Source organism: Chiloscyllium punctatum, chromosome 36 (assembly GCF_047496795.1).
Source record: "Chiloscyllium punctatum isolate Juve2018m chromosome 36, sChiPun1.3, whole genome shotgun sequence".
Classification (NCBI taxonomy): Eukaryota; Metazoa; Chordata; class Chondrichthyes; order Orectolobiformes; family Hemiscylliidae; genus Chiloscyllium; species Chiloscyllium punctatum.
This window is the reverse complement of record NC_092774.1, coordinates 58,360,991-58,381,946: the sequence shown is the minus strand read 5'-3', so window position 1 is coordinate 58,381,946 and position 20,956 is coordinate 58,360,991.

The following is a 20,956-nucleotide window of genomic DNA, read 5'->3' as shown; positions in this document are numbered from 1 at the left end:
CTATAATCCACTTCGCTGTTATTTCTGTGCAGTATTTGATTTTCATCTTCTGGCAACAAATGGCCACATATCGATCAAACGTGAAAGCGACTGTTAACCAGGCAGAAATATCTATGACTGAATAAATTAGGACAACGCGCAGACTGCATACCGGTGTGATGGATAAGAAGCTGAATGGGAAATAAATACCAGCAGTCCGGTTTATAATCACGTTAACAGTAATGACCAAGAGATCTGCTAGTGCCATGGACACAACGTAGTAAATGATACATCCAGAGAGACCACATCTTCTTCGGTATAAGATTATGATCACTGACAAATTAGCTGTAACAGAGAGAATGAACAGGGAATAGTAAGAATTATGCTCGAGACAGTGAGTGCAATGAAGTCATTAGTCCAAATTTCAGAAAAATCATTCATTTTTCAGAATTCTGTGTGAAAGCCAAATAGTTGTGACTAGCTTTTGCTTCACTCAATTGACCTGACAAGGGGGTTAATGCTCTGAAAGCTTGTGATTTCACCTATAACCTGGTTTAATCTGGATAACATCTCCCTCAACGCCAGCCCTCAATGCTGAAGCTTACCGTCAGAAGTAATGAGACTTTTTGTGCAGAGGTGGATATTTGTTTTCAAAACTTAATCCACGAAATCTTAGCTTCGTCAGTCATGAAATAAAAATAGCAGCAGTTAATGGGACAGAGGAGAAGCAAGTTTAAAGAGCGAATTTTCTGGTTGGGAACAATTTTACTGTCCTTGCAACTTCGGTGATTCAGTGACCGGACACTATTGTATTATCAATGTATTTATCAGTAACCCACTGCTCACAATAGTTGATTCATCAACTGCTTAAATTAGCTTGTCATGAAATGTTCAATTATTCAAACGCTGTCAACAATCGATCGTCATCTGTTACTTTCAGTATCAGTAATCCAACATATTCAAACTTGCACCATGATAAAAATGTGATAATCCCCCCTCTGAAACAACAAGAACAACAAAATTGGTCGACATTTATATTAGCACGACAATGCAATCATCTACATGCAACAATACAGTCAACAACATAGTATGTTTCCATTTACACAGAATGAATTCTCTCTATGAATTCACGCACAATGGCGGGCCCAAAGCAGAACAGATATCAATCTACAAAGCGGCATCTGAATGAGGATATGGCGACAGCAACATTGGCAATACTGCAGCAGTTTGAGATTTACACCATGATAACTTTAGAATTTTCACTCACAGTAGTCTTCTTATTTGCATAACAGTGACACAGATATCGAAATGTTCGTGGTGCAGGCACAAATTATATCATTAAAGGGATATGAAGTAAGTTTGAATGGAACGTCTGTTTACGTTTGAGTAACAAAAGCTTTTGAGAAGATTTGTAGCTCAGGTTGAGGTTTTGGATGTAGGTTTGCTCGTTGAGTTGCTAGGTTTATTTTCAGACGTTTCATCACCATGCGAAGTAACATCATGAGTGAGCCTCTGAAGCTTCATTCGGAGGCTCACTGATGAGGCTACCGAGTATGATGATGAAATGTCTGAAAACGAATCTTCCAGCTCAGCGAGCAAATCTACATCCATATATAAAAAGCGCTCACGCAGCTACCATTAAGGGCAAGAATACACTGCCTGATTGTATGATAGAGGCAACGTTCAAAATTGAATTGAACATTGTGCAGCTTTACAGGGAGAATTGGAGAACGGCATCAATTAAATTGTTTATCTGCAGAGCGGAAGCACACAAGATTAGCCAAATGTCCTCCTTCAGCGCTGGGCTATTAATGTTATTAAGTAAAGAGAACGTACAGTACAGCTATCAAGTACATGAATAAAGTTAATGTAGAAACATCTGAAAGAAACTCAACTCGGAATGAAGATAAAGCATATTTGTAAGAGTGAGAACATACACGATTAATAATGACAAACAAAGTCAACAAGTCAAGTAAATAACTCAAATATCGTGGAGAATATTCTGGAGGATAGATTTTAAAAATGCGACCTTACCATAGGAGAGACCAACTATTAAAGGAAAACAGAGTACTTTATGCTGGAGAAGAGATATTCGCAATGTGAAAATGGACTATGAATATTAAACAAAGAGGGTCGATTCAATGAATCAACGACTTAGGTAATAATAATAAATCTTTACCTGGTATTCCGATAGCTGCAAGAAAATTATAATAAATGGAAAACAACAGGCCTTTTGGTGATATGTGCATTTCTGTCAGAAGTTTTAAGCACATTGCGTGTTGCGCTGCACTTTTCCACACTTATACACGATTCAGGCTCAAGGGATTTAATTAGTTGGTTGAACCTTTTACAGCAATTACCATGTTTTTCAAAACAAAACAGGTTTTGTTGCAGCTGCAGTTCGCCATATTTTGTTGCAGCTGCAGTTCGCCATATTTTGATGGTCTGGAACTGGAATGGGAAATGTCGAGGGATTGAAAAATGCTTTAGCTGTGTTACTTTATCAAAGTCCATGGCCTGGGTTTCAGTTTGTGCATGACACAATGGAGTTCTCTCATGGTCAAGTTTAAAGGTGCGAGTTACCCTTGTTCATTGTCACTACGCTTAATTTCAATCTCTGGGTGATGTGTTGTTGGCCAAATAAAGTTTCGGTGCAGCCCAGCAAAAAGGTCAAATCTGGGAAAGGTCAAGTCCCACAATTGCATGACTGATCGAATACAATCTTATTCATATCCGTTTTTAGCTCAAAAATAGCAATGTACTTTCTGATGACCCAATTAGTTCTTCCAAACACAGTAAAACATCATTTTGTTTTCGTCTAATTCCGTTGAAAGTGCACTGGTCTACCTATGTACAACATCACCAATGATCCGTAGACAGCACCTTCCAAACCCACAACCAATTCCATCTAGAAGGATAAGGGCAGCAAGTACTTGGGAACACTACCACCTGCAAGTTCCCGTGCAAGCCGCCCTGACTTGGAAATGTACTGTCATTCCTTCACAATCATTGGGTCAAAATCCTGGAACTTTCACACTACCAGAATTGTGGGTCAACACACAGCAAACGGACTGCAGCGATTCAAGAAGTCAGCTCATTACCATCTTCTCAAGGGCAAGTTGGGATGGGATATCAATACTGGCCAGCCAGCGACGCCCAAGTCCCAAAAATGAATAAAACAAGCAAATCATTTTGGGGGCTGCAAATCTGAAATAAAACAGTAAATACGCGAGAAACTCAAAAGGCCAGGAAATATCTTTGCAGGGAGAAAGTTAACATTTTGAATCTTATATGCCTATTCATTAATCATGTAAAACTCTGTTTTCAGCGCCACATCAGAGATGAGGATTACTGTAGAGTGGAAATCATCTTCTGTCTCTCCAAAGCCTGGCAATCTACAGAACTATCCACAAGTAGAAAGTCAGAAGTCTGTTGGAATATTCCCCCCTAGTACGAGTGCAGCTCCAATAACACTGGAGAGGTTTGGCATCAATCGAGGACAAAACAGCCTACAGCAAGTGGATGTGAACTCTGGTCTCTTAGCTTAATAGTAGAGATGCTATCACTGCACCACAATCGCTTTTATGAAAGTGAATGACCCAATATGTTAGTAAGAATGGGTTAGTTGGAATACAAATGGAATAAGTGAGTATGAAAAATAGAAGTAGAAACCAACTCAGAGTAAGATACACTAAAGCACGTTATGCATCATTAATTCATTCATGTGTTATGATCACAAAATGCATGAACAAAGTATGGGTGGATGGGACGCATTGTATGCCATGAACAAAAAGAACAAATAATCGATTCTGATGCTTTTTTTCCCTTATGTATAATATTATACCAGTGTATATATATTTTATCTTCGTGAAATAAATACTTTGCTATTTAAACAGAATGAATACTTCTCCTTGTTCTTCAATTTTTCTCAAATTTACTCTGTACCCACACCATAAAGACTTGAGCTGATGCAATAACTCAATAGGTCAAGACATTTTCATCCAGAATAAGTAACAAATTACAGAACTTGGACCCCAATAATAAGTAACATTTGAAAGTTGGAAGAAATGTAAAATACTGAATAACATAAGGTGAATCTGTCCGACATGGCAAATATTAACCAATGGACGTTCTGCATTTCTCCATTTCAGGATCCCTCTGATTCTCCATTTTTCTGGGTCCAGAGTCTCCTGTAGGCGTTATTGGCCATTGAAATGTGACTAGCCTTCATGGTATTGAGCAGGCAAATCAAGATAAATGGCAGACAATGTGTTAAAATGATTAGAATCAGGCAGGTACAATTAATAATAGTGAAATACAACATATTGATTTCCCTTGAAAAATCCAGGGTATACTGTCAATCATAAAGACGACGTGTCCAAATTACAAAGTTACTTATTTTTTGGATGTTTACAGCACAATTCAGTACTGTACAAAGATACTTTCTATTATAATAATTGACATTTTCTTGATATAGTGCTTTCTCTTCATGTTTTGGAAGCCTATCGCTATTGAACATTCAAAAGTGAAAACAGCCACTATCAGACAGAACAATCTCTGAATACTTTGATCAGAAAAAAAACAAACTACAGATTTTATTGAAGGATAGAAAGCGGAATGGACGATAAACACATAGAATGCTGTTTCCTATCACAGCTGTGAACATGCCCTTGGATCTGTTGAAACCATGGAGACTCGATATACTGCGACACGTCTGCAGATGCCTCACATTCGCTGGGCCAGGATTATAATCACTGCCCAATTAGTTGTTTTAAAGTTTGTTGAATTGACCGTGGAAAGTGCAAGGTCTCAGAGATAGAGTGAGAGGAAGGGAAGGTGTGAGTAGGTGGTTCTGGGAGGAATTCGCGTTAGGCTTGGTGAGGGCTCAATGGGCTGCATGACCTGCTTCCACACGATAAGCATGCTATGATTCTAGACAATACATGAGGTTATAAGTGCACAAAAGAGATTACTTGAATAATACAAAACGTTGTAAATTGTCACATCACGTGCTCATCGCATTCAGCTTGTTTTATTCAATTTTTTTCCATTGTGATACAGAAAAAACTCTGAATACAGCAGTTTATCTAGTACTGCAAAGACCTGGCTGGAAATTTCAGGGCTTCGATACATTCTTCAGACGTAGTTAGAGAAAATACAATCATTACTACCCACATTTAGCAGGTTAAAACAAGTGCTCACAAGTACAGCCTGAGAGGTTGGCAAATCTGAGGAACAGAGTTTGTCACAGAGGTAACAGATTATATTTCATGCTGGACAGACAAAATGCTTCACATGGGGAGAACAATATAGAAAAATGGCACTTGGATAAGTGGAAAGGAATTGGTCTGCACGGAAGTTATGAGAACTCCAGGTAATCATTTGATGCTATTGCAAAATGGTGACGGCAACGAGTGAAGCAAGTCATCCCCGGAGCGTTTCCAGGTTTGGTAATGTGGGTAGCTCTGCTACTTCAGAGTCAAAGCATTGTCATTTTCAGTGCCATTCCAAGGCAGGAGTACCATGGTAATGCTTGAGGTGTATCTTTTCGGTTAGGTTGCTAAACTGAAGCAAAAGTGAAATACAATTCGTGTATAGAGTCTGCACCAATTCAACGGAGAGCTGTGGTTCTTATTCCAGCACAATGAACAACATGTATACAGGGCAAAATTTAAGCAATACATGAATGAGCATCTTGAGGACATGAAGTTGCATTTCGTGTGTCAAGGTTTATATAACAAATAGTATCAATACACAGTGCAGTTAAGTTTAGATCATGGCAGGGAATGGTAATACTCCCACAGTAAGAGCATCCATAATACGAATCAACTCAATTTAGAGCATGCCATCACATCGTGAAGCACGCTACTGTGACAACATAAATAATGAACAAGAAAAAAGGTTATTGTGCCGCAGTGGAATGTCTCTGACTGTGGCACACTACTGCTAATGGTGCCAGTGTCTGTATCTTTGGCCCAGGAGGATCGGATTCATCGTCCTCATTGCTATTGAGATTTGTAATAATATCTATGTACGATTTGATTAGTGAAAACTAACTTTACAACATGATTTTGAATGAAAATATATGTACTATGTAAGCATTAGTAATAGATCAGAATTGTATTTAAAGCATGAGATGTTAGCAAGCAGCGAAAAAATACCAAATCAAGAGAGGGCATGGCTCTGGTGTTTGCATGTGCACTATCGATCAGGAGAACTATTTACACCTTGAATGTGAACAAACGGCGTCTCTCAAGATGTTTTAGTGTCACTATGAGAAAGGTGAAATATATAACAGTAATGAAGGCTCATTAAGCTAGTGAAGAATAAATATATTTAAATGGGGGGTTGAAATGGATAGTTGGAAGAAGTCATGCTCTTTGGGGGAGAGTCATACCTGTTAAAGGTTAAAAAGAAGTTTGATCTTATTAATAGACAAGTGATCTACTTACCTGGGTAAAAACAATGACTGCAGATGCTGGAAACTAGATTCTGGAGTAGAGAGGTGCTTGAAAGGCACAGCAGTTCAGGCAGCATCCGAGGAGCAGGAAAATCGACGTTTCGGGCAAAAGCCTTCATCAGGAATACAAGCAGAGTTTCTGAAGGGTGGAGAGATAAATGAGAGGAGGGTGGGATTGGGGAGAAAGTAGCATAGAGTACAATAGGTGAGTGGGGGTGGAGATGAAGGTGATAGGTCAGGGAGGATGGTGGGGGAAGGGAGCTAAGAGTACAATGGGTGGATGGGGTGGGATGAAGGTGATAGGTCAGAGACGAGGGTGGAGTGGATAGGTGGAAAAGAAGATAGGCAGGTAGGACAGGTCATGCGAACGGTGCTGAGCTGGAAATTTGGAGCTGGGGTGAGGTGGGGTAAGTGGAAATGAGGGAACTGGTGAAATCCACATTGATGCCCTGGGGTTGAAGTGTTCCGAGGCAGAAGATGAGGCATTCTTCCTCCAGGCGTTGGGTGGTGAGGGATCGGCGGTGAAGGAGGCCCAGGACCTCCATGTCCTCGGCTGAGTGGGAGGGGGAGTTGAAATGTTGGGCCATAGGGCGGTGGGGTTGATTGGTACTGGCGTCCAGTCTCCCCAATGTAGAGGGGACCGCATTGGGAGCAACGAATACAATAAATGATATTGGTGGATGTGTAGGTAAAAGTTTGATGGATGTGGGAGGCTTCTTTAGGGCCTTGGATGGAGGTGAGGGAGGAGGTGTGGGCGCAGGTTTTGCAATTCCTGCGGTGGCAGGGGAAGGTGCTAGGATGGGAGAGTGGTTTGTTTGGGGGCCGTGGACCAGACCAGGTAGTCACAGAGGGAACGGTCATTGTGGAAGGCAGAAAGGAGGGGGGAGTGAAATATATCCCTGGTGGTAGGGTCCGTGTGGAGGTGGCGGAAATGTCAGCGGATGATTTGGTTTATGTGAAGGTTGGTAGGGTAGAAGGTGAGCACCAGGGGCGTTCTGACCTTGTTATGCTTGGAGGGGTGGGGTCTGAGGTCGGAGGTGCGGGATGTGGAAGAGATGCAATGGAGGGCATCTTCAACCATGTGGGAAGGGAAATTGTGATCTCTAAAGAAGGAGGCCATCTGGTGTGTTCTGTGGTGGAACTGGTCCTTCTGGGAGCAGAAACGGCGGAGGCGGAGGAATTGGGAAGACGAGATGGTATTTTTGCCGGAGGTAGGGTGGGAAGAGGTGTAATCCAGGTAGCTCTGGGAGTCGGTGGGTTTGTAAAAAATGTCAGTGTCAAGTTGGTCGTCATTAATGGAGATGGAGAGGTCCAGGAAGGGGAGGGAGGTGTCAGAGATGGTCCAGGTAAATTTAAGGTCAGGGTGGAATCTGTTGGTGAAGATGATGAATTGCTCAACCTCCTCGCGGGAGCACGAGGTGGCGCCAATGCAGTCATGAATGTAACGGAGGAAGAGGTGAGGAGTGTTGCCGTTGCAACTACGGAAGATGGACTGTTCTACATAGCCAACAAAGAGACAGGCATAGCTGGTGCCCATACGTGTGCCCATGGCTACTCCTTTGGACTGGAGGAAGTGGGAGGATTCGAAGGAGAAATTGTTAAGGGTGAGGACCAGTTCGGCCAAACGAATGTGAGTATCGGTGGAAGGGTATTGTTGGGGACATCGGGAGAGGAAGAAATGGAGAGCTTGGAGGCCCTGGTCATGGCGCATTGAGGTGAAGAGGGATTGGATATCCATGGTGAAGATGAGGCATTGGGGGCCAGGGAAAGGGAAGTCTTGGTGGTGTCTCGAACGTATGTGGCAACGTCCTGGACTAGGGGGGATAGGACAGTGTCGAGGTAGGTAGAGATGAGTTCAGTGTGGCAGGAGCATGCTGAGACAATGGGTCGGCCAGGGTGGTCAGGCTTGTGGATCTTGGGAAGGAGGTAGAACCGGGAAGTGCGGAGTTCCTGGACTATGGGGTTGGAAGCTGTGGATGGGAGATCTTCTGAGGCGATGAGATTCGGTATGGTCTGGGAGATGAAGGTTTAGTGATGGGGGTGGGGTCGTGGTCGAGAGGGCTGTAGGAGGTCGTGGTCGAGTTGGCGTCTGGCTTCAGTGGTGTAGAGGTCAGTGCGCCAGGCTACCACTGCACCGCCTTTATCTGCTGGCTTGATGGTGAGGGATTGGAGCAGAAGGAATGGAGGGCTGCATGTTGTGAGAGTGAGAAGTTGGAGTGGGGAAGGGGCAAGACATTTTGAGGTGGTTAATGTCTCAGTGGCAGTTGGAAATGAAGAGGTCGAGGGCAGGTAATAGACGAGAACAGGGTGTCCATGTGGATGGAGTGTGTTGGAGGCGACTGAAGGGGTCCTCAGAAGGTGGACAGGAGACCTGATTGTGAAGGTAAGCTCGGAGGTGGAGGCGGTGGAAGAAGTGTGCAACGTCACGGCGTGTATTAAATTCTTTGATGCGTAGGTGGAGGGGGATGAAGGTGAGTCCTTTGCTCCCTCACGTCCTCAGTGAGGGGGAGGTCTGTTGGCATGGTGAACACTCGGCAGGGCTGGGAGCTAGAGCCTGGTGTGGGTGTGGAGCTGGGAGTGGGGGCGGAGCCTATAACTGGAGTGGGTGTGGTGTTGGGGGAATGGGGTGGAGTCATGAGCCAGGGTGCTGTTCCCCTCAGAGTTCGGGGGGATAGGGATGGTGACAGTGGGATCTGCGGGGGGGGGGCATGTCAGCAGAATTGAGGTGAGTGGCATTGGTGGGGGTGGAAGTGGTGGCAAACACTGGGGGGGCGGAAGTCACTGAGCGTGTGACATCAGCGATGATGTGAGGGGCGGAAGTGATGTCACGTGTGGTGCACGAGGAATTGTGAGGGGCAGAAGTGGCTATGATAGGGGCGGAAGTGACGCCATCAATAAGCGCAGGGAAGGTTGCTGCATCAGCCGCATTGCTAATGGCGTCCGAGCAGTTCCAGAGGCCGGGGGAATTTACTGGAATGTTTGAGGAGTGCTGGTTGTGGAGGTGGGTAGATAAAATTTTGTTGTACTTACAGTTTTTGATGTGTGCAAGTGATATAACCGCCATTGAGATGTACTCAATGAAAATGGGAAAAGGCGAGCTCTGCAAATAATGCCACAACTAGCTAAGAATCCATACCTGGAAGCTCGATTGTTGAAAGAAAGGGATTGTAATTGGCAAACTTTAAGGCTTTTGGTAATGTATGCATTTCTGGTCAAAGTTTTGAACGTGTCCTTCATTATGTTCCCAGATGGACACGTTTTCTCTTCATGTCTTTCTCCACGGAGAAAATTAGTTGGTTTTGCGTGCTACATTAATGACACTAATTGAAAGGGAAAAGGTAACACAAATTTGTAAAGTTTTTACTAGTCTTTAACATGTGTTTTGATCAAATGGATATTTTTGCAACTGCATGTTTTCCAAATACCCAAAACAAAATGTTCAATGAAAATAGGAAATTTAATGTGGTAGTCAAAATTGGAGTCGAAAAATTACTACTTCCAACTCCTCAACAGTAAATTCAATGATGATTGTACAATTTGCAATTGAGCATGAATATATTGAATAAGTAAATGTTAAATGCCAAACTTAATTGACACTGTATAAGGGCTATCACGCAGTTTTCTGCATTTTCTTTGTGAAGAGGTCCAGTTCAGTAATGTTGCAGTTAGTCCTCAAATGTCATATTCAGCTAAGTTTTGGTATGAGTTCGTGCAGTTCAGAGTAATTATATCCTGTGTGTACGGGTTCACGTGATGGTGGTAACCTTCACAACGGTTGCACCCAATTCCATTTCAGCACAGGTAAATTCTGCCATAGTCAGTACTGATTAATTTGGGACAAGCTTAGTGTGATTTTCTTGGATGTCTAATTCAGTGTCATTACATTCACTGCAGAGATACTCGCAGTAATACTTTGAGAATCAGTGTAAACATGTTCAGATCAGCGCGGCTACGATTATGGCGAATATAACGAAGGTAGAAAATATCAATTTAGTATTGCCAAGTGAATTGGAGGATATGATTTTAAGTGAAGACACGTACAGGTTAAAGGCGTCACATTCAAAGTACAGAGGGTTAATTTAGTGAACTCACACTGAGTCCAAAATAATCCAGTTTCACGTCCTGAGCTGACAAGATGTTATTCAGCACGATTACTTTCAGTATGTATACATCCACCTTAAAGGTTTACTGTCAGTGTGGGCTGCAACACAGCATCAAGGTCAGGTTCAGTTTTAAATAACAGCAAAATTGACTGGAATTAATTTTCAGGATTGGTAGCATCAATTGCCATGTGTTGTCAGACCTGGTGAGCATATTCAGAATTTAATAATTATTCTCCAATTTAAATGTCATAAACCGTCTGTGCTCTGTGTTATATATCTATTTGTACAGGAATACTTCAGCACATATTCAGTCATTATGCATATTGTTAGATTAGCACAGCGTTTTGCAGTTTTCCACCTGGCCTCACCCATTGGGAGTATCACGCACACGTTGGTGTTACATTGACACCAGGCACAGATCTAGCTTTGCTGTTATAAGCTGCACAGCTTTTTATTTGACTGTGATTCATCGGGTTATCGGAGCAAACTGTCCTGATTCTGCTGTTTGCACGATCATCTCCTAGGCCCTTTCATAACTCATACCTTAAAATGTCTTCATGCTCTTTTTTGGGTGAGGTAGTTGGCAACTTTGCATCCTGGATGTATTCGGTATTGGGTCCTTGGAAGTTCGGTTGATTAGCAAGAGCACAAATAAAGAAAATTCCAAAGCCTTTTGTTCGTAAAAAATGACAAAAGGGAAACTGGAGAAAGGGTTGACCCATTCAAGGACAAAGGAGGAAAGCTATGCGTGATGCCAGAAAAAATGGGAGAGATTCTTACTTAGGCATTGGTGTTCACTGAGGTGAATGAAATGATGGATGTTGAGGTTAGGGATCGATGTGTGATGGCTCCAGGTCAAGTCAGCAGAAGGAGAGAGGAAGTGTTGGATATTCTAAAAGGCATTAAGGTGGAGAAGTCCATAGGTCAGATCAGGATTTATCCCAAGTTACTGAGTGCAGTGAGAGAGGAAATAGCTGGGGCCTTAACAGATATATTTGCAGCACCCCTGAACACGGGTGAAGTCCTGTGGGACTGGAGAAGTACGAACGTTGCAACCTTGTTCAAGAAGGTTAAGCAGGGATTATCCAGGTAATTTTGGACTGGTGAGCTTGACGTCAGTAGTAAGGAAGCTGCTGCAGAAGATACTAAGGTATAGGATCGATTCCTATTTGGAAGAAAATGAGCTTATCAGTGCACGCATCGAGGTTAAATTAGATTTTCTACAGTGTAGAAATAGGCCCTTCGGCCCAGCTCGTCCACGCCAACCCTACGAAGGGTTGCCCACTATTTCTTTCTGACTAATGCACCGAACACTGTGGGCAATTTAGCATGGCCAATTCACCTGACCTGTGGGAGGAAACCGGAGCACCCGGCAGAAACCCACGCAGGCACAGGGAGAATGTCCAAACTCCACACAGACAGTCGTCAGAGGCTGGAGCCCGACCTGGGACCCCGGATATATATATATATATATATATATATATATATATATATATATATCAATGTGACAATCCTTTCGATGCGGCTCAGTTCCATGAGAAACTCCACTTTTAATTGTGAACATGAGGAAAAAAGCAATCCTTTTCCAGGGTGCAAACTGCAAACGTGCCAAACTGAGGGAATACACAAGGAAAATACCTAAAAGAGAGATAGAAAGTATTTGAGCACCTTTGCAGAGTCTGCTCCCTCTCTGGATTCACTCCAGCTGCTACAAGTAAACCTCGCTGTGGGTCAGGCAGCCCTGTATCGGGAAGCACTGGGATGGTCAACTCCGACCAGTTTAAATGGAGAACACATCTCCACATTAAACGGCCTCGAGGCAAACTTTCCTTCCTTCCACTTAAAGTTTAAAACCCCTCAAAGCGAAATTCCCCAGGTAACTTTGGAAGAATTCTTCTCGATGTTCGCTTATTATTTCTATGAGCACTTTGTTTACGTTTGAACTTTGCGAGTTTTGAACATTTTTGATTCTGAGTGAAATCATAGATCGAAAAACAGAATGTGGGAATTTAGACAGTTTATTTTTCAACATCGGCGATATGTCTCCACAACAGCATATGACACGACATCAGGGAACCTCTTCTGACGTCATTCTCAAACGTGCATGCCACACGCCAGATGAAAAGCTGAATACTTCTCTGGAAAAGCTGCCGTGCAATGCAGGAGAATGGCACAACTGGTGTGTGTTGGGACCATAACCCAGCTGAGAAACCATTCTCTCCCGCCAGCACAGCATCTTTCTATCGCTCCGAAAACAGACCTTTGGAGCAAGTTCACATTCAAAGCTGTTCATAATCCCCGTATTAATGTAACTGACACCTCTCACCCCAAGGCTTTCAGCGAAAGAGAGAGAGAGAGAGAGAGAGAGAGAGAGACAGCAGAAGAGCGAATGGACTCTGCCCTCCCCCCACAACAACGTGCAAGTAGAAACAAAATGGTTTAATTATCCGACAGTGGAGATCGCCCAGTTCCTGGGGATGAGAATGACAGTGCTCCGGGGACAGAATCACAAGCAAATGTTCTGGAAACTCTTTGTTGCTTGCAATTCTTGAAGCAATGTGGAATGTATTTCACACTGAGCAAGTTTCAGCTGCCTCAGAGTCTCCAATGTACATTGCTCTGTTTGCCGCCAGCTCAGAGAGAGACCAATAGGAAGGACAGAGGAGTGAATAACGATCTGCGTGGGAGGGTGAACAACTGTTAATGGAGACTGTTAGTGGCTAACAATAAGTAGTGTGTCATAGCAGACTATATGATAACAAGGGCTCGTATGTGTGTGGTAGGAGTCAAGGACATGGGGGATTTCAGGCCCTAAAGTTATGGAACTCGATATTGAAGACCGGAGGGCGGTAGGGGCTCCAAGTGGGAAATGAGGTGTTGCTCTTCCATCTGGAGCTGGAAAACTGCTGGAAACCTGAGACAGAGATGTTGGTCAGGGAACAGGGTGATGTGTTAAAGTGGCAGGCATCAGGAAGGTCAGGGCCTTTTTTGCGGACAGAGCCGAAATGTTGAGCAAAGATTCACCCAGTTTATGCTTCATGCTACATTGGGGAAACGACACTGTGCGAGCAGCGAATGCAGTAGACTAGGTTGTGGCAAAGGTGCAGGTAAAGTGCTGCTTCATCTGGCAGGTATGTTTGAGCCATTGGTTATTCAAGAGGGAGCAGGTAAATGGGCAAGTGTTACACATTTGGCGGTTACAGGGGAAAGTGCCTTGGGACAATGGGAGATGGATGCCTTGGGACTGTTGGGACTATGGGAGATGATGAAAGTGAAGAAAGAGTGGACCCGATGCGTAACACCTGCCCATTTACCTCCTCCCACATATAAATCCCTGAAGTTTGGAGAACGTTCCGTTGAATGATTCAGTACCACGTGAGCCATGATCTGATTTGTATTCATGTTCCGGGGCCAGCATCATTATTGATTCACAACAGCTGCAGGCCATCGCTGGGGGCTTGCCTTATGACTTCACGATGCGGCCGGAAGCGCCAGGAACAGTTTAGGAAAGAGGCCGCCCGGTGAGTCAGGCAGCCCTGCATCGGGAAGCATTGGCCAACCACTTTCAGTTAACGTGGGGAACCCATCTCCACATTCAACAGCCTCTTCCTAATTTAAGATCAAGATCCTCCAAACCGAACTGATCCAGGTAAGTTTGGAAGAATTTCTTCCAGGTTTTCGCAAATTATTTCAATGAGGACGTTGTTAAAGTTTGAATGTTGAAAGTTTTGAAACTTTGTGATTCTGAGTGAAATTACAGTTCCTGCACATCAGGCATTCAAACCTCTTCTCGGCTCCGGGCCAATCAGAAAGCTCGGGAACAGGCAAAACACTGAAAGGCTCGAAGGCGATGGACCCAGTGTAGGAGAGCTAGTTCCTAGTGACATGGATGTGCCTGCAGAGGGTGGGATCAGACTGTCCCTATGTCTCCACAATGTATGTCCCAGGCTTTATTATGGAAAAATAAAACTGATGGCGGGGCAAACTGAATTATGCATTACTTCAGTACTAGCTTCCTCGAAGAGATTGTGGAGGCCACCCAAATGCTTGTCGTTGTGGCGCATTTTGTCAGCGCGCTTAGCTATTAACTGCAAGGTTGGTGTTTTGAAACCACCCAAGGTGATTTCACTCCAACCGCTTTCTTAGCTGCAATGTAGCGTGTATTTAATTGGGTCAGGAAAATGTTTCCCAAACGGAAATCGTCTCCACTGAGGAAACACAAAGGGGTTTCTGAACTGATTCAATGTCCAACGTCAAGGACTGCGGATACTGAGAATCCGAGACAGGAAGAGAACCTGCTGGAGAAACTCAGCAGGTTTGGTAGTACCTGTGGGAGAAGGCAAAGTTCAGAAGAAGTTGTGAAATCTTGTCTCTTCTTCTCTTTCCACAGATGCTGCCTGACCTGCTGAGTTGCTCCTGCAATTTCAGTTTTTGTTTTAACTGAAAGTCCATATCATCTTTCGGGATGAAACACCTAGACTCGCCAAGTGCAAATATTTAACCCTATCGAAACCTGTGAAGTGTTTGGACTCAAAAAACTCAGCAGTGATTTACTCTTTCTAAGCTCCACAAGCAGAGAGATCTGGGAAATGAAGCTGTCAGTGTGGTTCTGTACTAGTGGACCGAGTGGTGAAAGCGATGGACATGAAATCCATTGTAGTTTCCCCACGCAGGTGTGACCCTTGCCGACTACAGTTGAGAAATGTCGTCAAAAACAAAGGGAGACTGTTCCCCGGTTTCGTATTTAAGATTCAAATCACTGGAGTTGGGAAATATTTCACTCACATTGGTAACGATGAGAATCTGCAACCCACTGTCTGTCAGGATGGAACAAGCAGATATCCGCGGAAATCGTGATCGAAATGAAGCAGGCACCTGAGGACAAGGATGTTTCCTTTGCCAGTGAAAGATACTGCTTCACAAAGTTGGGCCTGTGGAAGGGAATCAGTGACGGTGATTATCTTTGATTGTTCACCTTGTGAATGTTCCCATTGCTGCGCATGTCCGTGTTAACGTCAGAGCATGGTGGCGTTCGGTGCTCTCAGGATCATGGGCGCAATGGATGACGCATCTGACTCCACCTACTTGTTTCAAATGCTGCTCACAGCTTCTTCACACATCCCAATTAATCTTTCTCATTGTCCTGAAACCGGCGTATGGGTACAATTCCTAATCTGCAGGAATGAGAATCTTTTCACTGTCTCGTGTCAGTAAATGTTTCTGAGAACATCGGAGTCAAGTCACAGCGCTGTCAGAGGAGGGGAAGCTGAAAGACCCCATGCACTGCTCACGGACACATTTCACTTTCCCCAACACACCGCCCCAAACACTGCGGCTCTTGGGAGTGGAAAGGGAACAAACACCAAAACCCAGTCTCAGCTTTGTGAGTATTCAGGAAATAAGAAAACTGTTCATCCCTTCGGGTCTTCCATCCTGGGCAGACAGCGTTGATTTTAAATGGCTGTCAAGTCAGTGCCGATTCGTTTTGGCTGAAAAAAGTCTTCCTTATCTCATCCCAGCATTTCTTGCCACATAGACCTGTGTGGCAGAGTTCATGTATATATTTCCTTGTATGGTATTTTGTAAATTACATTCGTTTTCTGGTTGTTTGTATAGAGTATTTCAGGTTCATTAGCCGCTGTTTAAGTGTGTTGGTAAATTTGTGGGCTACCATGATGCTGAGAAGGTTTAGTTCTCTGGACATCATTTCCCAGATGTCTTTAATGTAAAGTAATATGGCTAGGGTTTCTGCAGACGTTGTGTCTGCTTGTGTAAGTTTGTTGATGTGAAATTGGCACACTGGGTTTATTGGGTCGGCAAAAGTGAGGACTGCAGATGCTGGAAACCAGAGTTTAGATCAGAGTGGTGCTGGAAAAGCACAGCAGGTCAGACAGCTTCCGCGAGGATCAGAAAAATCGAAGTTTCGGGCAAAAGCCCTTCATCAGGAATAGAGGCAGGACCCCTCCAGGGTGGAGAGATAAATTGGGGGGTGCTGGGCCGAAGGTAGCAAAGAGTGCAATAGGTGAATGGGGGTGGGGATGAGGTGACAGGTCCGAGAGGAGGGTGGAGCGGATAGGTGGGAAGGGAGATTGGCAGGTGAGACAAGTCATGACGACAGCGCTGAGCTGGAAGGTTGGAACTGAAGTAAGGTGGGTGGAGGGGAAATGAGGAAACTGCTGAAGTCCAAATTGATGGCCTGCGGTTGAATTTACCCGAAGCGGAAGATGAGGCGTCTATCCTCCAGGCATCGGGTGGGGAGGGAGCGGCGATGGAGGAGGCCCAGGACCTGCATGTCCTCGACAGTGTGGGAGGGGGTGTTGAAATGTTGGGCCATAGGGCGATGGGGTTGATTGGTGCGGGTGTCCTGGAGATGTTCCCTCAAGTGCTGTGACTTGACTCTGCGAGGAGTCTCCAGTCTCCCCAATGTAGAGGAGACCCCATCGGGAGCAATGGATACAAGAAATGATATTGTTGGATGCACAGGTGAAAGCTTTCCAACTGCTGTGGCCTGGATTCGATTTCCGAGCAGGGAAGAAAATTTCAGTAGAGCCATCAGAGCATATCTGCATCTCCCTGGTGGTCTCGTGGTTAGGAATCGACGCTCTCACCGTCGCGCCCCGGGTTCGATTCCAGGTTAGGGAAGCAGTTTTCTTGGGGTTTATAGGATACACGCTCTTCTCAAATGCGCTGTACAGTTAATTATTGATCTTCGGAGTTCCTGGGTGTTGCAGTGTTTCGTGGCGAGTTGAAATCGTGTCCTGATTCAGATCTGCTTGTATGTGTCGTGGTGATTGCTTCTGTAGTTAACCTCTTGGTTCGCGTGTGTTGCTTTCCTGCAGAGGCTGTTTTGAATTTACCATTGACTGTTCGCTCTACTGTGACATCTAGAAATGGCACTTTGTTGTTGTTCTCCTCTTTTGTGAATTTTATGCCAGTAAGGATAATGTTGATGGTGTTGTAGGTTTCCTCTAATTTGTTTCATTTTTTGATGACAAAAGTGTCATCGTTGTAGCGGACTCAAACTTTGGGTTGGATCATTGGAAGGGCTGTTTGTTCGACTCTCTGCATTATTGCTTCTGCTAGGAATCCTGATGCTGGTGATTTCATGGGTGTTCCTATGATTTGTTTGTAGGGTTTGTTATTGAATATGAAGTTGGTGGTAAGGCACAGTTCCATGAGGTTGGCAGCGTTATCGTTGCTGATGAATTTGAGGCTGTATTTGTGTCTTTGGTTGTTCGCGGAGTGTCTTCAGTTTTCTTTGGCCACGTTGATGTTAATGGATGTGAACAGGGCTGTTATATCAAAGGACATCATTACTCCATCCTATTCTATGTTAGTGTCTTTGGTGTTCAGGAATGTTTGGATGGAGTAAATGGGGTGGCGTGAATCTTCGACTTGGTGTTTTAGTCTTCAGTGGAGGCCTTTGACTAGTCTGTATATTGGTGTTCCAAGTAGTGAGACTATGGCCTAAGGGGGCCTCCTGTTTTGAAGGGGAGGAGAACAACAACAAAGTGCCATTTCTAGATGTCACAGTAGAGCGAACAGTCAATGGGGAACTTCAAACTAGCATCTACGGAAAAACCAACACACCCAAACCAAGTACTTAACCACAGAAGCAATCATCCCAACATCCACAAATGAAGCTGCATCAGGACATTATTTCAACGAGCCACTACACACTGCAGCACAGAGAAACTGCGAAGAGCACAAGAGAAATACATATATAGTGTATTAAAGGAGAACGGGTACCGAATAAACCCAGTCCACCGATTTCTCATTGATGCTTCCAAGCTGACTCTCAAAAAGTCGGTTTGTCCCTCCATTCTTTCCTGTTTGTTTTTTGTGGGTTTGACTGAGTATTGGAGTTGGGAGGTTTTGCTGTGGTTGTACAGGACATTGGTTAGGCCACTTTTGGAATATTGTGTGAAATTCTGGCCTCCCTCCTATCAGAAGCATATTATGAAATTTGAAAGGGTTCTGAAGCACCAATGGGTCCGCAGAGAGGAAGAGGCCCTTCTGCTGCCCTGAGTGCGGGAAGGCCTTCAGTGATTCCTCTACCCTGCTGACGCACCAGTTGGTCCACACCAGGGAAGTCTGTTCTCTGGCCCCAAGTGCGAGATGGCCATCAGCAGTTCTTCCCACCTGCTGCGACACCAGTGGGTCAACACTGAGGAGAAGCCGTTCTTCTGCCCCGAGTGCAGGAAGGGCTTTGCTCTTTCTTCCGACCTGCTGGCACATTGGTGGGTCCACATGGGGGAAAGGTCATTCAGTTGTACTAAGTGCAGGAAGGCCTTCATCAATTTCTCAGCCCTGCTGACTCACCAGTCAGTCCACACCGGGGAGAAACCGTTCTCTTGCCCGAGTGTGGGAAGGGCTTTACCCGCTCCTCCACACTGCTGAAGCACCAGCTGGTCCACATGGGGGGATGGTGGTTGGAGGGGGGGAGGCCTTTCTGCTGCCCTGAGTGCGGGAGGTCCTTCAGCAATTCCTCCGCCCTGCTGAAGCACCAGTGTGTCCACACCGGGGAGATGCCCTCCAGCTGGCCCGAGTGTGTGAAGAGGATCATGTTTTCCTGCAACTTGCGGAAGCATCAGCGGGGTCACCAGTGCTCCCAGCAATCAGATCCTACCAGTGACGCTGCCTTTAGTCACCCTTAAGGACGGAACCTCCTGACAGTTCTGACAGTGGGTGCAGTGGGAGAGTAGGTGGGCTGTTTTTGTTTTCTGCTGGACTGCAATTGACTCCCCCACCCCCCACAACCACAACCCCATGGTGACTCAGGGTTAGCACTGCTGCCTCATGGCACCAGGAACCCAGGAATACTTCCACCCTTGGGGGTCTGTGTGCAATTTATGGAGCGTAGAAAAATGGATCTGAGTAGGTTACTCTTCGGAGAATCAGTGCAGATGTGTTGGGCTGAAGGACCTGTTTCCACACTGTAGGAGTTCAACCATCAAATGAGCTTTGGTTTCATTGAAAACTGCTGCTCATTGAGCCAGGGACTGCACATTGCCAAATGAAATGATCCAGAGAAACCTACGACTGCAAGACCATCTGAGCAGAAGTTAGGCCATTCGGCCCGTCAAATCGACTCTGCCATTCGTTAGTGACAAAAGTAGTGTATATGAGATTAGGTACAGAGTGCAAACAGGCCATTTGTCCGAACAAGTCCACACCGACCCTCCGAAGAGTAACCCATCCAGACCCATTTCCCTCTGACGAATATACCTAACTCTATGGGCAGTTAAGCATGGCCAATCGACATGACCTGAACATCTTTGGACTCTCGAAGAAAACAGGACCACCCAGAGAATACCAACGCAGACACTGGGAGAATGTGCAAACACCTCACAGACAGTCACCCAAGGCTGGAATAAAACCTGGGTCCCTGGCACTGTGAGGCTGCAGTGGTTACCACTGAGCAACTTCATGTTGCAACCCGAAGTAGGCAAGCAGGAGGATGAGAGAATACAGCAAGCCAGGCAGCACCAGGATGTGGCGTCGTCAACGTTTTGGGTATTAACCCTTCTTCAGGACTGAAACGTTGACTTCTCTGTGAGAAACGAATTACGGGAATGTTGCTGGGGGTTGGAGGGTTTGAGCTATAGGGAATGGCTTAATAGGCTGGGACTGTTTTCACTGGAGCATCAGAGGCAGAGGAGTGACTTAATAGAGGTTACAAAATCATGAGGGGCATGGACAGGGTAATAGACAAGGTCTTTTCCCTGGGATGGGGGAGTCCAGAACTAGACGGCACAGGTTTATGGTGAGAGCCGAAATATATTAAAGGGACAACTTCTTCATGCAGACGGTAGTACTTATATGAAATGAGCTGCCACAGGATTTGGGTCAGGTGTTGTCAAATGGGACTAGATTAGTTTAGGATATCAGGTCAGCATGGACCAGTTGTACCAAAGGGTCTGTTTCTATTTTGTATGTGTCTCTGACTACTGGTCCTGATGTAAATTTAAAATAGAGTCCAAGTAACTTTAAATACTTCAATCTTGTTGTGCTCACCTCCTGAAAAGATTAAACATGCTGAGTTGGACAAAGTATCCCATCAAGTTCAACCAAACCCAGAGTTGAAGAAGTCAGAAGTCAGAACATCGAGGGGACCAAAACTGATCACAAAATTCCAGGTGCAGCCTCATCAACGTCCTGTATACCTACAACATAACTTGCCAACATCTCTTCTCAATTCCCGAACTGAAAAAGGCCAGTGTGCTGAAACCTTTCTTCACTGCCCTGTGTACCGATGTAATCAGAGATATAGGACCTACTTTAAACTGATCGACAATCCTGCTTCTGGGAGCACAGTGACTAATAGGGAAGGCAAAAGGGAGATTGGCCTTTAAATGGAGTATAAAAGTAGGGAGGTTATAGTGGAGGTTTTGATTGAATCAGTTCAATCAGC